The sequence below is a fragment of the Hemiscyllium ocellatum genome, chromosome 32 (assembly GCF_020745735.1).
Source record: "Hemiscyllium ocellatum isolate sHemOce1 chromosome 32, sHemOce1.pat.X.cur, whole genome shotgun sequence".
Taxonomy (NCBI): Eukaryota; Metazoa; Chordata; class Chondrichthyes; order Orectolobiformes; family Hemiscylliidae; genus Hemiscyllium; species Hemiscyllium ocellatum.
In genome coordinates, this window is record NC_083432.1 from 31,416,493 (window position 1) to 31,435,668 (window position 19,176).

The following is a 19,176-nucleotide window of genomic DNA, read 5'->3' on the forward strand; positions in this document are numbered from 1 at the left end:
TGAGATCAAAGCAAGTAGAGACACTGATCCTCAGATCCAGTAGGCAGATCTTCCTGGTTTCCTGGGAAGGAACTGGAAGGCAGAAAGTCAGGGTAGTGGCAAGTTGAGGCCCTGAAGACCACTTAAAAGCATCAGTTGGTAAAGAATGATGCTGGTCACCTTTCCACCCTGCATTGAAGGGCTGAGATAGTTAGAAGAGGGTAAGCATCTCTCGAAAGCAAACTCTTCCAACTATTTGCCCTTTCGGTCGCCTTCCTCACTGTCTCTAGAGAGGGAGTAATCATGTCAACTGTGTATGTATCGCCTTGACAAATGAGTATTTCACTCCACTTTCCTCCTCTGCTCATTCTTTACTGCCAGATTTTCAGATAACCGTTGAATTTCCTTTTGAATGCTCTGAATGAACCTGCCTCCACCACACTCTTGGGCAATGCTTCCTAGGTCTCAGCCACTGAGTCATTGTGTGAAAAAACCTTTCCCCATATCATTGCTGCTTTTTTAAAAAACTTGTGTACGCTCATTCTCGATCTTTTCGTGAATGGGATCATTTTCTCCCTATTTACTGATAGAAGTGTTCAAAACTATCAGACCTTCCCTTTTCCAAGCAGAACAGTCCCAACTTTCATGGGTGTCAGTTCTGTTTCGACCCCTTGAAATAAGAACCAACAGTCCATCAGCCTTCCTAATGACTTACTGCCCCTGTAGCTTGCTGTATTTCTTGAACAGCAAATATCCCCAAGTCCCTTGTGTACAGCTTTTTGCAATTTTTCTCCACTTAAAAAATGGCCTGTACATTTGTGATCCCTTGCAAAATGAACGACTTCACATTATCGCAAATTATACTCCATTTGCCAACTTGCTGTCCATTATTTTAATCTATCAATACATCTTTGTATACTGTTTGTATGCCTCTTGCAAGTTGCCATTCCACCTATTTTTCTAGGTTCACTACATTTATTTCCTTCCTTCAAGTCACTCATTTATATTGTAAACAGTTGCATTCCCAGCTCTGATTCCTGTGGAACCCTGCTTATCACGGGTCACCTATCTGAAAAAGAATCCCTTACCCCTATTTGCTGTTTCCTGCTAATTAGCCAATTCTCTATCCATGCCAAGATATTGCCTTTAATCAAAAGAGCAAATGCTGGAAAATCTCAGCAGGTCTGGCAGCATCTGTAAGGAGAGAAAAGATTGACGTTTCGAGTCTAATTGACCCTTTGTCAAGCTTTGAAAAAGGGTTAGTTAGACTTGAAACATCAGCTCTTTTCTCTCCTTACAGATGCTGCCAGACCTGCTGAGATTTTCCAGTATTTTCCCTTTTGGTTTCAGATTCCAGCATCTGCAGTAATTTGCTTTTATTTTTATTGCCTTTAATACTGTGGGCTCCTATCTTATGATTTAGCCTTTTGTGAGACATCTTGTCGAACGCCTATTGGAAGACCAAACACAACACTGGTTTTGTTTAGTGGTTCCCCTCTATTCACTCTGGTTGAGACTTTTTTGAAAAACAGGAATATATTCATCAAACAAAGTTTCCCTTTCATGAAGCTATGCTGATTCTGCTTGAATAGGTTATGATTTTGTAAATGTGCTACTATTACTTGATTAATAATTGATTCCAATATTTTTCTAATAAAATGATGTTACCTTCTTTTTGCCTACCTTCCTTTTTGAGTAGGGATGTCACATTAACAGTTTTCTAATTCTCCAGTACTTCTCTACAATCCAAGGATTTTTGCAAAATTACAACCAATGCATCCACTATCTCTGTGCAGCTAATTATTTTTGGATGCTAGGATACAAGCCTGGAAACAAAGGGATTTATCTACCTTTAGCTCCATTGGTTTGTTTAAAACTACTTCTTTAGTGATAGTGATGGTACTTAAGTCCTTCCTGGTATCCTTTAGTATTAATGAGATGTTCAAAGTATTTTCCACTGATGCAAAGTATTTCTTTAACTCCTCTGCCATTTCCTTGTTCAGCAGTACTATCTCCTCAGATTCATTTTTCTAAATGGCACTTCAACTTCTCTTTTCCTTTTCGTATATTTAAGGAACTTCTTAATGTCAGGTTTTATATTCCTTGCTTGTCCTTGTGATTTATTTTCTGACTTTTTATTATCTTTTTAGTTCTCCTTTACTAGATTCTGAATTTATCCTAGTCAACAGGGCTATCACTGACATTTTGCCTCCTGCATAATTTTCCTTTCTGGGGCAGCACAGTGGCTCAGTGGTTAGCACAGCTGCCTCACAGGGGCCTGAGTTCGATTCCAGCCTCAGGCGACTGCCTGTCTGGTATTTGCACATTCTCCCCGTATCTGTGTGGGTTTCCTCCGGGTGCTCCGGTTTCTTCCCACAGTTCAAAGATGTGCAGGTTAGGTGAATTGGTCAGGCTAAATTGCCCGTGGAGTTCGGTGCATTTGTTAGGGGAATGGGGTCTGGGTGGGTTACTCTTCAGAGGGTCGGTGTGGACTAGTTGGGCCGAAGGGCCTGTTTCCACATTGCAGTCAATCTAATCTAATTTGTACTCTCCTTGATTATCCCTTTTCATAGAATCTTTCCTCCTTCCTGGGATATCTTTTTGCTGAGAGTCATGAATCATCTCCTGAAATGTCTACTATTGCTTACTTTCTGCCTTTCCTGCTAATCTACTCACCCAGTCCATGTGAGCTAACTCGATCCTGACTTCATTGTAATTCCCTTTATTTGAGTTAAACATAGTTGTTTTCCACCAAAGTTTCTTACATTCAAACTGAATATTAAATTCTATCATATTATGATCACTACTTTCTAGGGGATCTTTTACTTTGAGGTCATTTATTAAATGTGCCTTATTATCCATTACCAGGTCCAGGATAGCCCTGTTCACCGGTTGACTCCATAAAATATTGCTCTAGGAAACTATCTGTAATGCTCTTTATGAATGTTATTGTAGCTCCCCTTTTCAATTTGATTGGCCCAAAACACATGAAGATTAAAGTCACCTATAATTATTGCTGCATTCTATTTACATGCCCATATTATTTGTTGATCTATCCCATTTCCTATAGTATGACTACTGTTTCTATCTACAACTCCAGCCAATGCCTACTTTCCCTCGCTGCTACTGATCTCCACCCAAATGGACTGTACATCATCCGAGCCTAAATCGTCTCTCATAACTGTCCTCATTTTATCTCTTATTAACAGTACAACTCCACCACCATTTCCTTCCTCCTGTCTTTCTGGAAGGTCAAATATCCCTAATGTTAAATTCCCAGTTCTGGTTTCCCTGGAACCATGTCTCTGACATAGCTACAAGATCATATCCATTTACCACAGTTTGCACCTTTAGTGCATCTATCTCATTCTGAATGCTTTGTGCATTAAGATACAAAGCCCTTAGGCTTGCTTTTTTGCCACTTTTAATCATCCGAACTTTTCTTTGTATTTTGCCCTATTTGCATCTAGCCCATGATTATCCTGTCTACATTTTTGCTTTTTACTGCTTTTTTTTACATATATTCTGGAGGTCTATGTATACAATATAAATTGTGCTGCCCTGAACAATCCTTTGTTACCTCTTGGAAAAAACTTTAATAAGTTAGCTAAATGTGATTTTTCCTTTAATAAATCTGTGCAGGCTGCCTTTAAATTAATCCACATTTATCCATGCGGCTATTAATTTTACTCCAGTTACTGCATTTAGAATTTTGCAAACCATCAAAGTTCAATTGACTAGTTTTTAGTAGCTTGGCTTATTCTGTTCAGCAATCACATGCTATTGAAACACTGATAACTGATAGTGAGGAGCTGTATTACAGAGATCAGTATTATGAATAATACTGCAATTTTCAGACAATACTATCTCTTAAATAAGGCAGAGACCAAGAGAGAGCATACTAAAACTGGAGATAGTAAAGACTGAGGGAGTAGTCTGCCTGCAGTTTAGGGTAGTACACTGAGTCCCTTAACCATGAGGACTGATTAGCTAAGGGCTCCATCAGTAATGACAGATTGTTGTTGTTTGACAAATGTCCATTTTCAACATAAAAACTACACCTGGTCAGGGAGGAAAGCAGCTGCTGGTGCCAGTATCACCCATTCCTTAGGAATAAAGTATAGCTAGTCTCCTCTTTAATCAAATGTGAAGAATGAGGAACCTATGAGTTTGGGGCCTTCCTTTACTATTCGTAATCGCTCCTGATTGCTGACCCACATTCCTGATAAACGGCTTATGCCCGAAACGCCGACTCTCCTGCTCCTCAGATGCTGTCTAACCTGTTGTGCTTTTCCAGCACCACATTTTTCGACCGAGTTAGTTGTAACCCTGTTTCTTATTTGTTTTCTAACCTCTTGTTTGCAAGCTTAGTATCATGGAAGTGGTTCTTATTTCTTCAATAATTTATGGGATGGCTACACCAGCATTTTCCAACCGTCCTCAATTGCCCCTGAGAATGTGGGTTTTTTTTAGATTAGATTACTTACAGTGTGGAAACAGGCCCTTCGGCCCAACAAGTCCACACCGACCCGCCGAAGCGCAACCCACCCATACCCCTTACCTAACACTACGGGCAATTTAGCATGGCCAATTCACCTGACCCACACATCTTTGGACTGTGGGAGGAAACCGGAGCCAACCCACGCAGACACGGGGAGAATGTGCAAACTCCACACAGTCAGTCGCCTGAGGCGGGAATTGAACCCAGGTCCCTGGCGCTGTGAGGCAGCAGTGCTAGCCACCGTGCCGCCCTTCACAACGCCCTTGGTTGTGAGATGTCTTTTGGAATCACTGCAATCCATCTGATGTAGGTAGACTTGCAATGCATTTATGAAGGGAGTTCCAGTGTTTTGACCAAATGATAGTGAAGGAAGAGCAACATGGTGGCATGTCAGGATGATCTGTGGCTTGGAGCAGAACGTGCAGGTGGTGGTGTTGTGAGTGGTTGCAGGGCACATAAAGAAAGGTATCAGTCACAGTCAAGATGAAGCAGGTGTGATTATTGATCTGGTTTCTCTAGAATTAACAACGTTAACATACAAGAGGACATTTTATAAATTCACCTTATTGGCACTAGCTTCATTCAAATAGCAAATATCCAGGCATGGATTGTAGTGTGTTTCCATGTAATAAAATTAGCAATGTTCAGACAAGAATAAATATCATTGTTCAGACCTTCCATGCAGGAGCAAAATGGTTTGTGCTTTTCAGCTATGAAGCTGAAACCGTCACGAACCCTCCATTTGGAAAAAGCTAAATTCAACTCCTACTCAATTGGTCCTTCAAAATTTCTCCAAGCCTGCTAAACATTCCGACACCACATCTGCTCGCTGCTTGGCAAGAGCTCCTTATAGGCACAAAGAGCCACAGGAGTCAAATTCATCTGTCAGAACTGTCAGAACTCGAACCTAGCCTCTCTGTTGCAGGTTGACCTCCTGATCTTATCAGCCCTCGTGCAGAGAAAACTGGCTTATTGTTTCACTTCGCCTATGAACAGCTTGCAACTGCAAATGTGGAATTTTTGAAAAGGTTATAGAGGGTGTGCTGGGCTTCAACTTGCCACTTAAGTCTTGCTATAAGAGATGATGCTGTGGAAGATTGTGAAACATTTAAGGCAGGGAATAGAAACCACCTCTGCTTAACTTGGAGGGGTCTTCACAGTGTTTCTCCCTTTTTCTCTCCAAGATTTGCAAATGTCCTTCCTCTTCCTCATTGCACTAATCCTTTTCAAATATATTTCAAGGAGAGAACTGAATATTTGTTGCCTATTATCAGAAACAAAGAAATAGGTAAGTATTTACTAGTTCAGTAGTCAAATAAAGCACAAAACTGCATAAATGGAGAGGCCACCCTCTCCCATACAGAATACCGCAACCTTTCAATGATCATGTACCCAAAGGAATTTTTTTGCTTGCCTTGATTTCTTGTCTCAGAACATTTTGCCGGTTGAAGGATATGAAAACAGTATCACGTTAAAAACTGGATTACTGCATCCCTTAAACTGTGCAATTTCTAATTTGCTGGGTTGAATTTAAATTGTGAGAATGGTCACCTGTTTGTTTCACTCTCCTGTGCGATTGCTGATTTATCTTAAGCAGAAATGTCAATGACACAACCTCCTACTGGAGCCGAAATATTTGTTGCAGCCTTACTGTATGTAAAGCCTGTATGTTGGAAAACTCGTGCCTAACTGGGTTTCCACTTCTGCTCACCCTCTGGCTGAAATTCAAATCCTCCCATTTCCCTTTTAAATTTCACTGACCTTAACCTTGCAGCATTCGTTGAATTTGCTTTCCTAATTGTGGAACTGGGGATTACATGACTTAAAATTGCTGGGGGAGGGAAAGGATTTTCTTGCAGAAATGCTTCACAAATGTAGGGCTTCCGATTCAGACCCTGTAACAGCAGTGCCCTAGAAAAATCCAAGGCAAAATCTTCCCCCAGTTTGTAATTTTTTTTGTTCTTGCTATTCAAATTTTGCCTGCTTGATTTAAAGGGGTGAGATTGACTGTGTTACCTCACTGACATACTGATTATGAACCTTGATCTTTGATTTCTAGTAAGTGAGCCTCCACGCATAATGGGTATCTGAGACAGCTGTTTTACCTGATCACATGACTATACATATGACCAATAAGGGTTGTCATAACATTACAACTCCTCACTCGACAACAATGTTTCATCACATACTTATCACCAGCTTTTCTGATGGCTGGTAATTCAGCATAGAATAGGGATTGTGGTCCACATTTTACTTCATTGCTTACCTCTAGCAAGAAGCAAGTGATGAGGCACTGACCTTGCTCCTAATCTGCAATGGGAGGAGTAGCATTGATGTGAATGGTCCATTTTGGACTCTGGTCAATGCCACTACACTTGATAGTGATGGCAATCACTTTATCGAGGGGATGTGGCTCTGCTCACTTGTTGCAGATGTGCATCTCTTGAGATTTCTGCAGTGCAAAACTTGTCACTGAGCAGCCCAAAGATAGATGTTGTCAGGGTTACATTGCAAGCAGAGATGGGCTGCTTCATTAGGAGGTATTGTGAATGGGGGCCTCCGACTGCCTTAATCACCCTCCTATTGTGCTACATTTCTCTTCAGCTATAGTAGATGCCCTTTTGCCCTGATCTTCATTGACTTCAACAGCAAGAACAGCAACAAGAACTTGAATTCATGTAATTGCTTTCATCACAAACTTTCATAGGAGCATTGTCGAACAGAATCTTAACCAGATAAGGAGATGTTCATAAGAACAAATGATGAGAAGGATCGTTTTACAGTGCATTTAGAGAGAGGTTAAGGAAGGAAATTGTGGAGCATAATGTCCCGGCAACTGAAGGTATAGCCAACAAAGGTGGAGTGATTTTAAACAAGCATACTGAGCACCACCATCTTTCATTGATAATCATCTTTACTGCAACAAAGTATTAATTGCTCCAATATTGACTGTCTATAGAAAACAAGGTAAATTCATCCTGATGATCATTGCTGATTAGCTTGCTTTTAATCATGATCAAAGCGATACAATCACCAACAATACCACCCTAACACTAATACACAAAATAACTCTGGGGTGAAGTGTTGGTTTGGTGATAATGTTATGGAGGGTGATCCAGAATCCCAGGCTGCCACTTGGAAGGATGTTGGTCACTGTGCTGCCTTCCTGAGAAAGTGAAAATGGACACAGGAGGACCAGGAGCAATAGCAGGTCAAGGAGCAGCAGCATGCTGGTTTGTGGCTGGCTCAGTAAGAGGTTGCTACTACAGGGCCCTTCAAGTTGTGTTTGGTGCATAGGAGGGCCAGAACTTTCCGGCCCTCGGGTATGAGCCAGTATTCCCTTTCCTGGGGATGTGCGCGTTGCAGGGTCAGGATGTCCAGGCAATGCTGTGGCTGGACTTTGCTGGATATTGAAGAGGGAGGCTCCTGACAGCCATTTTGAATCTCTATGTGATTGACTGATCTCTCAATCGTGTACCCACAAATACATCAGGATAGTCACAGAGACATAGAGATGGACAGCACGGAAACAGACCCTTCAGTCCAACTCGTCCATGCCGACCAGCTATCCTAAATTAATCTAGTTGCATTTGCCAGCATTTGGCCCATATCCCTGTAAACCCTTCCTATTCATACACCCATCCAGGCACCTTTTAAATGTGACCGATGCTACCTGTTCATGGTCACACCGGTTCATTTTGTTCCCCTATGATGAGGCCAGCAGTAGGACTTGGGAACATAGTTGGGTCCTTCCCGGCACAGCATGTCAATTAAAGCACACACATGGTACCGAGAGGGCCATCCCACAATGCTGGGCAGTTCATCCACAGGAAGGGGTTCCATTCGGTTTAATATGCAAGTGGTCTGCGATCACATCTTAGAGGTGTGTGCAGCTGCCATGACACTCACATCCTGGAGCACTCTCGTGTACCTGGTGTATTTGAGAGTCCAGGAGTGTCGGCCATTGGATGATTGTTATACATAAGAGAATTATCCTATGTCATGATGTTACTACAGGCTGTATTTTTGCATGTTTTGTTGGCTAAGTCCAAGTTGTGACTGAATTGAGAGAAGGAGAATGTGGGTACAGAGTTTAGGGTGAGGGATTGTGAGGTGCATGAGCCAATTGACACACGGAATGCGAAGTTATTAGAGATTCTGGCAAGCTTAAAAGTGGACAAATCCCTAGGTCCAGAGGAGTTGTATCCCAGCCTACTGTTGAGGCAAGGGACAACATTTCAGGGGCTGTGACCTGAATATTTAATTCCTGTTTGGCCTTGGGGAGGTGCCAGAGGACAGCTAATGTGGTTTCACTCTTCAAAAAAGATGATGGAGGTAAACCAGGGAACCAGACACATCAATGGTAGGGAAAATATTGGAGAAAATTCTGAAGGAGACAATTGATCTCCTGTTGGTAAGACAAAGTTTCATCAGGGATAATCACCATAGATTAGTCAGTGGCATATCATGTCTAATGAATTTGATTGGGTTTTAGGCCAAACGGGTGTGTAGATGAGGGTAGTGTAGTTGATGTAGTTGACACAGAATTCAACAAAGCCTTTGGCAATGTCCCACATGGTAGACTGCTAAAGAAGATAAAAGCATGTAGGATCCAGGGTAATTTGGCAAAGTTCGCTTAATGGCAAGAGACAGATGATGGTGGTAGAGGCTGTTTATGTGACTGGAGGCTGGTGTCCACGAGCATACCACAAGGATCAGTGCTAGGTCCCTTTTTGTTTGTGATATCTATATAAATGATGTAGATAGGAATGTTGGGAGGAGTGATAAGTAAGTTTGCAGATGACACAAAGGTTAGATGGGTGGCTGACAGTGAGGGAGAAGGTGTTAGGTTACAGGAGGATATTGATAAATTTCATCGGGGCAGATGGAATTTAACCTGAGAAAGGTGAGATATGCCATTTGGAAGAAGGAGTAAGACAAGACAGTACTCTATGAATGGCAGAGCACAAGGAAGCTTAGAGGGCCAGAGGGATCTTGGAGTGCTCTGAAAGTGGCAGGACAATCTAATAGGAAGGTTATGAAGACATATGGGACATCAGTCCTTACTATTGAGGCATTGATTAAAAGAGCAGGGAGGTTATGTTGGAGCTATACAAAACTTTGGTTCGGCTGCACCTTGAATACTGTGTGCAGTTCTGGTTGCTACACTCTCGAAGGATGTAATTGCTCTGGAGGGAGTGCAGAGGAAATTCACCAAGATGGTGTGAGGGTTGGTGTTCTTGTGCAATGAAAGGAGACTAGTCAGGCTTGGGTTATTTTCTTTAGAACAGAGAAGGCTGAGAGGGGTCCTGATTGAGGTTTATGATATTGAGGGGTATGGACAGGAAACAGCTTTACAGCTTAGTTGAAGGGTTAAATAATTTTAAGGTGAAAGGCAGGAGATTTAGAGGGGATTTGAAGAAAAACATTTTTGACCCAGAGGGTAGTGGGAATCTGGAATGTTTGGGGGGGTATTGACGTGGGAAACCTTGTGACATTTAAAAAGCACTTGGATGAGCACCTGAAATGTCATAATATTCAAGACTTTGAGCCACATATTGGGAAGTGGAATGAATGTAGACTGTTCACCACAAACGTGCTGGAATGATGGACCACTCCTATGCTGTATGACTCTATGAAGCGCTGTGTCATGATTTTTGGAGAGATTTCTGTTTTCAGATCTGGCAAGTTTTCTCACTGAATCTAACGAAATCCACCCCACTAACTACCCATCCTGCCCGATGTCACCACTCCTGTCCAATTCAGCTCCCACTTTGCCATGTGCTGTTTGTGGAACAATTCACACTCAGTAAATATCCAGGAATTCATTGGCATTCCCTTCCACCTATGCCATCTTTAAAAGTTCGTTGTGCATCTGGACAAATACTGTCTTACTGGAGCTGCCCTGGTCCTAACATTTGCCCTGGGTGTTGTAGACGAACGGAAACTGGCACTCCTGTGTATGGGCAGGGACTTGTGGTCCTTGAAATAAGATGGTGCAGTGGCAGGATGTCCTCATACCTCAAGTCTAGACCGTGCCAGCCTGGTATGAGTTTATGACCTGACTTAAAGCAGTCTTAGCCGACTTTTGGAATGCCCCACACTTTCAGCTAAAGGCAATTGACTTACTCCACTCTGTCACCATAAGTGCCGCCAACTTCCTTCTGATACCACATACTCTATCTATGGACCAGATCCTGGCAAATAGGATTAAATAAATTTAGGGTATCTGCTAGGCATGGACGAGTTGGACCAAAGGGTCTGTTTCTGTGCTGTACATCTCTATGACTATGCACTTTACCTACTTCCCACTAAGGTTCATGCTCTATCACTCTCACTACTGCCTGCAGAACCTTGTACCTAACCCTTACCCCTTACCCCCAGACACCACGAAGCTTGCATGCTATCAACCTTGTCTTATCACTTGCTGGGGACACCTCCACTAGCATGAAAAGTAACAGCTGTGCAACTCACTTTAACTCCTTAACACCTGTTTTTCTCTCATTCCAGGAGCAAAACAACCTGTCACAGGGCAGAAAGAGTCCAGAGAGGGCAGGGGGCTGACTGATATTCAGCTTCTCACCATTTTATAAGGACAGGATTCTGACTCTGACTGACTGTAGTCAAGCCGCTGAACTGGAATGAAGACACAGTGCTGGCGGTCCCTGAGCTATCCCCTTTGACTTGACTGAGGGTATTGACAAACATGACCAGCTTCTTGCTTTTTTTTGTTGGGCTAATGGCAAGGCAGAAGCAATATGAGCCTTGTATTTCTGAAGGAGCAAGGCAAGCAAGGCAATGCAAAGCAGGGATGTAGCCAGGATTGAGGTAGGCTCAGAGTGACTGAGCGCTATGATAGTGAGTGAAGAGCCCCGAGAGGCAGCCTCGTCCAATCAATGAACTGGGCGTGTGTCCCTGAGGGCACAGTGTCCTAGTGTCAACACCTCAATGATAGTTACTGGTGCAGCCTGAACTGATGCATTGATGTGTGGAATTGACCAGTAATTGGATCAAGGATGGGCCATAGGGTTGTTAAAGCCTTTTATACATCAAATGTCCACGGATATGGGGCTAATGTGGCTAGTGCCCATGGAGTGTGTTCTGTTTGGTGCCCAATATCCAACATGGAGTTCTCTCAGAGTAAGTGGCGAGCTGAATCTACCAAACACTTGCTCAAGTTTTCACATCTAAATTTTTCAACATTTAGCTTGCTTGGTGAGTCTGTCAAAATAGAAAGCTGAACATCACTAACATCAACAAGGTGTTTATTCAGGAATAAATCCCCTGAATTGGCTCGTTGCCATAGTTACATGCGTAACTCTTTGTGCCACCTGTGCAAAGCACAAAAGGGAAAGTAAAATGCTCCTAAAATCAAAATTGGTCTCGCTGGACTTCTCATCTGATTATACCAGAAATCTCACAGTAGCCCATGACATTCTGACTCTTGGAACATTCCACTCTGTCTGTGAGACAACTCTCCCAACTTATGTAGGCTTTAGGAAGGAATTTTCAGGTTTAACTGGGCTTAATGTGCTTTCTGATGCCGAGGTTACTGTCAAGTGGTAAGGCATTTTGATCTTCTTTTCTGCGAAAGTAGCTTGAAATGGTTTCCTGGGTGACTTCGGTGGGCATTTAAGACGTAATCATGTCAGTTCTTACTGCCATTCTACCTCATAATAAGCTATACATTATTGAGAATCCAAAGTTTGAAATGGCTTTTAGGGTGTGACTGAACAGCATTAACAATGCTCATACATATGGTATCTATTTGCAGTCTTGTAAAATAGTGTTAAGTACAATGCCCGTTATTACTAAATAAAATGACATTAAACAAATAAAGTGAAACCTCTTGTGGAATCATTATGAGCCTGCCTTAAAAGTGGTGCATGTTCAGTTCCACTGAACTCTCATATGAACCATCCTTACGACTGGAACAATTTTTTTCCTAGTTTAGAATGAAAGAAAAAGGAGACAAATCTGCCTTCCTTATTTTCGACAATGGACAAAACTGTAGCCTTAACACATTTTTTTTTGGAATGCTCATTACAGATAATGCAGCTATGATTGCAGGAATAAGAAAATAAAGCTTGGATAACCACAAACGAGTGCTTAATGAGGCAAATAGCATGTAAAAATGTCAAAACTTTCACTCAGTTCAGCTGTGGAGTGTGCAATTTTGATTACCCTGGAGGAATGTACTTTCAGACACACACTTAGTGAATTGTTTCAACACAAAATCAGATGGGAGTGTTCTCTGATTCTCCTCAACCCTCCCAATTCAACCCCTCCCCCCACTGCCCACTGACTTATTTGTTGGCGCTATTAGTATAGAATCTAGAATTCCAGCTTATCTTTTCGCATATATCCCACAAATTTGGTATCTAGTAAAAGTCGTCCTTTAGGCTTATTACTGGAAATAACTTGACAGAATATTGCAGACCTGCATGCTTTCTCCTATTTATAACTGTTTTCATTCAAAAGTCCAGTTCAATGGGATACTTTCATGCTGATGTGAAAAAGGATTCCTTTAGATTTGGTAAGACTTTTTATCAAATTATGTCATTAAATTATAAACCATTGCAATTTGAGGCACTTGTTAACTTTTAATTGTTTTTACTTCATTGTTTTTCCCCAATTTCCTTTTACCATGTTATTAATTAAAGCTAATCAAAAACTTGAACCAATTTGTATACATACAGCACGTTAAAATATTTGGTCTATGTATGCATTCAATTTTAAAAATATTTTTTAAAAAACTCATGTTCATAATAAAATCTATATGAAAACATCGTCTGTATTTAGGTTCTCCTGCTGATGCTGCTACTATAGTATATCAATCTGCTTTCCTAATTAGCCTGTGTGAAAATACTACATTCATACAGTCATAGAGATGTGTACAGCACAGAATCAGACTCTTTGGTCCAACTCGTCCATGCCAACTAGATATCCGAAATTTGTCTAATCCCACTTGCCAGCATTTGGCCCATATCCCTCTAAAACCTTCCTATTCATGTCTCCATCCAGATGCCTTTTAAAATTATGTAATTGTACCAGCCTCCACCACTTCCTCTGGCAACTTGTTGCACGTATACAGACCAATCTCTGCATGAGAAAGTTGCCTGTTAGGTCCCTTTTAAATCTTTCCCCTCTCATGTTGAAACTATGCCCTCTAGTTAACAGCCATATGTATCAATAAAAACGATGAAATTAATGAAAAAATATAGATTTTGAAGTGTGTGTGTGTGTACAGTATGCACATGCATAGTTTTCAACATTACATGCATATCATCATATCCTTCCACTGCATAACCAGTGCACTTAATAACATCTAATGCTTGAATTTATTTAATCAATTTTGAAATTTTCTTCAGGAAATTGAATGCCATCAAATTAGTTACAGCGATAGTTCTGGTAATTAATGAGGTCATGCCTATGCATTTTAAGCACTTGAAAAAAATCTGCTAAAAATATTGTGGAATGAAGACACACTCTTTTTCCCCATAACCTTCAGTAATTTAGGCTTTCATTTACCACATCTCTCTTTCCTGTCTTAAGACTGATGGCAAAAAGACTTGCATTTCTGAGAATTATCTACAATTCTTCACAATATCAGTTCTCAATATTTCTTAGTGTAAAATTAATGTGTTGTCCCCACTTTCCCTGATACACTGGCCCTGCTCTCCCTAATGTGCCCTGTCTTCCTATTCTCCCTGATGTGATTGTGTTATACACCAATGAGGAAACTGGGTTGAGGAATGACCTTTCTAAAATGCGAAACACAGACAATTCAAATGAGGGAACCTATGACATACATAATATAAGCACTAGTGGAAAATGTGTCATCAGGCTTTGTAGGCTAGATAGCTGTGAGCTGCAGTTTGCATAATTCACCTCCTTGTTCTTCATAACCATTTTACTATATTTAAACCAGTTGACAACTCCATTCTCCTCCAACAGTCATATATGGTTTTCCTGGTGCAAAAGCCCCTCTTGTATACACTCAATTAACCAACATATCATTGGCAATAATATTTATATTTCTATTTATTTCTTAGTACATTCATTTGATACCTTTTTTCTTTGTTGACCTTTAAGAATCATAGAATCTCTACAGTTTGGAAGCAGGCCATTCAGCCCATTGAGTCCACATTGACCCTCCAAAGAGCATTCCACCCAGACCCACTCCCACACCCTATAGCTGTGCATTTCCCATGGCTAGTCCACCTATCCTGCACATGTTTGGACTGTGGGAGGAAACTGAAGCACTCTGAGGATACCCACGCAGACATATCGGGAGAATGTGCAAACTTCACACAGACAGTCACCCAAGGCTGAATTGAACCCGGGCCCCTGGCTCTGTGAGGCAGCAGGGCTAACCACTGAGTCACCACGCCATCCCATTTCAGCTGAGTTTGAGAAATTTTGCCATAAATTTGTGGGCAGACTGTACTTGTGGCAGACCTCAAAAAAACACTGTCCCAAGAAGATTTAGTGATCTGTTGTAGTATGCGGTGTCTCATTCCTGATGCCAGTGTGAAGTTGATGACAGCAGAAAGTGAGGACTGCAGCTGATGCTCGAAACGTCACCTGTCCTGCTCGCTGGATCTCCAACAGCAGGGCTATTATCAAGCAGGGTCGCAGCAAATCACATCAGAGTATACTAACAGATAGGAGACCAGAATAAAGAGAAACTTGCACATGTGGTGCTTTTCATAACCACAGGATATTCCCAAGTGCTTTGCAGCCAATAAAGTAATGTTGGGTGTACTTACTGTTGTAATAAAGAAAATGTGATATTTACACACAAACTCTCACAAGCAGCAATGTGATCATAACCAGATAACCTGTTTTTTGTGATATTGTTTCTGGGATAATTATTGGATAGCTTGTATACATAATTTATGAGATTTGACAAAAGGGTAAAACTCCCCTACTCTTTAAAGTAGTGCCACTGATCTTTTTCATCTCCCTGAATGGTGGATAGAGCCTTGGTTTAATGCTTCATCTGGTAATTGGGGTCCTAACAGTGCAGCATTGCCTCAGTATGGCAGTAGAAAGCCAGTCTCAAGCCCTGGAGTGGAACTGACTTGAAGCCTTGCTACTAACTGAGTCATGGCAAGGAAGTAAAATATACTGAACACTTCATTCTTAATTAAAATTTTCTGTAAAACAAAAGAAATGATTGAGACATGCACATGGGATTATGATAGGAATTGCAATACCATGAGTAAAGTTTTCGAAAAAAAAATCCACAAATATAAAATTAGATTTTCAGGGCCAGTGTGACATTTATCAGAGTAGCATTAAAGACAAATTAAAATCATGGGAATCCAGGTAGAAAATGGCACTGGGTCAGAACCTGATTATTGTGTCGGGAGATAAGACAGCCCAAATGATATAAGACAAAAATGACAGTAATTTTGAGACAGTTCTTTCAGCCCTATTGTTTGTATCCCGTATCAGTGACAATGTTAGGGAAACTGGCAAAATTGTTGATAGTGACACCATAGCAATTGTATCGGCCATTGAGTGACTTGAGTACAGGCAGTCCCCAGGTTGTAAGCAGGTTCTGATCTGGAGCCTGTCTGCAAGTCCATTTGTATGCAAGATGGAACACAATGCACAACAATATTTAAAAAAAAACTGAGAGTTCAGGAAATATTTCTATACTTGGTCTTTGAGGTTGTGTATGAGTCTGTGTTTATAAGTTGGATATTCACAAATTGGGGACCCCTGCACAATACATTCCACCTTTAGCATTCACTTCTCCCTCTTCTCTAACTTTAAGAGACCCAACTCCCAGCTGCAGAGTTGAGAACTAAAAGTAGAATATATTGTACTTACCAGTTGGAGTAATCATCTTTGTTGGAGGCTGATGTTGGGATTGCTGGTAATGTTTACATATTGTCCTTTGTATGTGGTTCAAATTGGTATTAACGATCCACAATTTCCATTTGCTGTGGTGTCCCCTCTGTTGAGGCGATAATTCTACTATATAGACAAGTGATGATGTGCAGTCAGAAGATTGTAATTATAATGCTTTACTCATTTGGTTTCTATCTCATCCTACAATCCATTAGCTAAAATTTGAATGAAGATTACCAGCATTTGTAAGGCACACAGTTTTGTTGCCCTAAAGAAGTCATTAACCTCTTCATTTTAAACAGGTTGTGGATTCCCTTATCACTACAGAGAAGAAAATTTTGCATGAATTAAGTATTGAATGACAAATTGCACAACATTTTTCTGGTTTCGCTTGTGATCTTAAAAAATTTGCAGCAGGTGTAGGCAAAATGTTCCCTCTATCCTGTTCCATCATACTCAATCTTCCGCCTCAAATCCACTTTCCTGCCTGCTCCTGAGGTCCCTTGATTTCCTGAGAGACCAAACATCTGTCTCTCTCAGGCTTTAATGTACTCAGTGATGGACCATCCACAATCTTCTGGACTAGAGAACTCCATAGACTCACAAACCTGTGAGCGAAGACATTTTTCCTCATCTCAGTCCTAAATGATTGACACCTTTATGCTATGACTATAACCCCATGACCTAGATTCCTCAGCAGGGAGAACCAACTGCTCTGTATCATAATGTGTGTTTCAATGAATCATCTCTCTAAGTTAATCTTAACCATTGAAAATTATTACAAGAATGACCTTGAAAGTTTCACAACTTTGGGGCCTTGGATTACGGTGGCATATGAAAGCTTCTCACTGTATTTTACTGTAATTCTCACTAAAAAAGACACCAGGCAATAAAATCATCTGAAACCTATTTGTATTGGTGCTAGATGGAAGGGATTTATTTACTTATTTTTAGTTGCAAAATAAGTGATCCTGTCCCATAACTAAAATGTCCTACTCTAAAGAGATTATTAAATATTAGCTTGTGCTCTTGTTTTGGACATAGGAAATATCCAAGTTTAGATTCCCTATTGTGAACTGCAGTGACCTCCTGTTCTAGTGGCTGGATAGAATGGAACTCAGTGCTGCTTAGCAACAAATTGAAATTTACTTGAAACTGTTCTCAAGAAACCTTTCACTGAGTTGGTAGTTTTTGCAGAAGTGTTCTTTGAATTTGAACCAACACGTGATTTGATGAGTATTCAGGCATACAAGAAAGATTGTCACTTTTAAACAGGCAGGCGTAAGGGTCTGTTATGCAATGGGTTAGTTCATGCATTTCTGATTATTCCATTTCTAACTCATGTTCAGTGGACTCTGTTGGTTCTCTCATACACCGAGTATTGTGTAAATCCTCAGTTAAATAACCTGCAGTGCATGAGCTGACTGTTAAATAATGTACATACAGGCACTGCTGCTGAACTCTGTCCTAATGCCTGAAAACAAGTATCTATCTATGCACACGGTATTAAATTTCAGTCGATGCCACCCTATAGCTGTAAATTGCTGCAAACTATATATTGTAGATTACACTCCTCAGTAGTTGATGACTTTCTTTGCTTCCTTATAATGGGCTCCAAACTCTCCACTGTTTCACTAATGAATGTAATGTTTCATTCCAGTGGTTTGTATTATATGGACATTTTCTTCTAATTAAAGCACCTCAGTGATGTGATATCAGGCACCATTCAGGAGCTCTGCAGTTTGTTTCTGCACCAGAGTTAAACAGAAAATGTGGACCATATTAAGTGGAATTGAAACACTAGGGATGAACATTCCATTATTTTGAAGCTTTGGCAGAGTGCCTCGGGATGGATGAAATCCCTCCTCAACCCAATACGTACGTACATGTTAACCTTGAAAGTGGCACAGTTTCAGGAAAGCTGGCACAAGCCCAGAAAACTGACACCTCAAGAATAATCTGAGTTTTTATGCCTGTGATATATGTCAACAGTTACCTGGGCATTGTAAGTTTAGCTGAAGGTTTACCCAACCTTCTCAGACGGGTATTGGAAGAGAAAGGAGGAAGATAAGTACAAGCCAGCTTAAAAGGAAAATCCAGATTGAAAATTCTGAAATCATACATTTAAAACTGGTGATTTCTCTCTTGTTTTATGTACTTTGCAATAAACTGTTATGGTAATTTTACCACAAAATATGCAGCAGCATTAACACACCAACCAAGTGGCCACTTCCCCCCACAGCTCTCACACCTGTTCTGCCAGTTCAGAAAGGAATGGAAGAATTGCATTTATCCAATGCCCTTTTGCAACCTCATGTCATTCCAAGGCATTTTACAGGCAATAGATTACTTTTGAAGTGCAGTCACTTTTGTTTTGCATTATAGGAGATGCTAAATCAGCAATTTTTCAAAGACAATGCTGCAATGCTGACTGCTTTAAGTTACATTAATTGTGGGAAGTATTAGCCAGGGCACTAAGGATTCATGCCCTGCTCTTTGTTAAAATAATTTGGGGATGCCGGTGTTGGACAGGGGTATACAAAATTAAAAATCACATGGCACCAGGTTATAGCTCAACAGGTTTACTTGGAAACACTAGCGTTGGGAGCGCTGCTCCTTCATCAGGAGGTTGTCAACCAAAGCTCCGAAAACTAGTGCTTCCAAATAAACCTGTTGGACTATAACCTGGTGTTGTGTGATTTTTAACTTCTTTAAAATAGTATCATGAGATCTATATAAGTGACAAAGCCTTAGTTCAAGTTTCATTCAAAAGACAGCAACACTCCCTCAGTGCTAAACACTCCCTCAGTACTAAACACTCCCTCAGTACT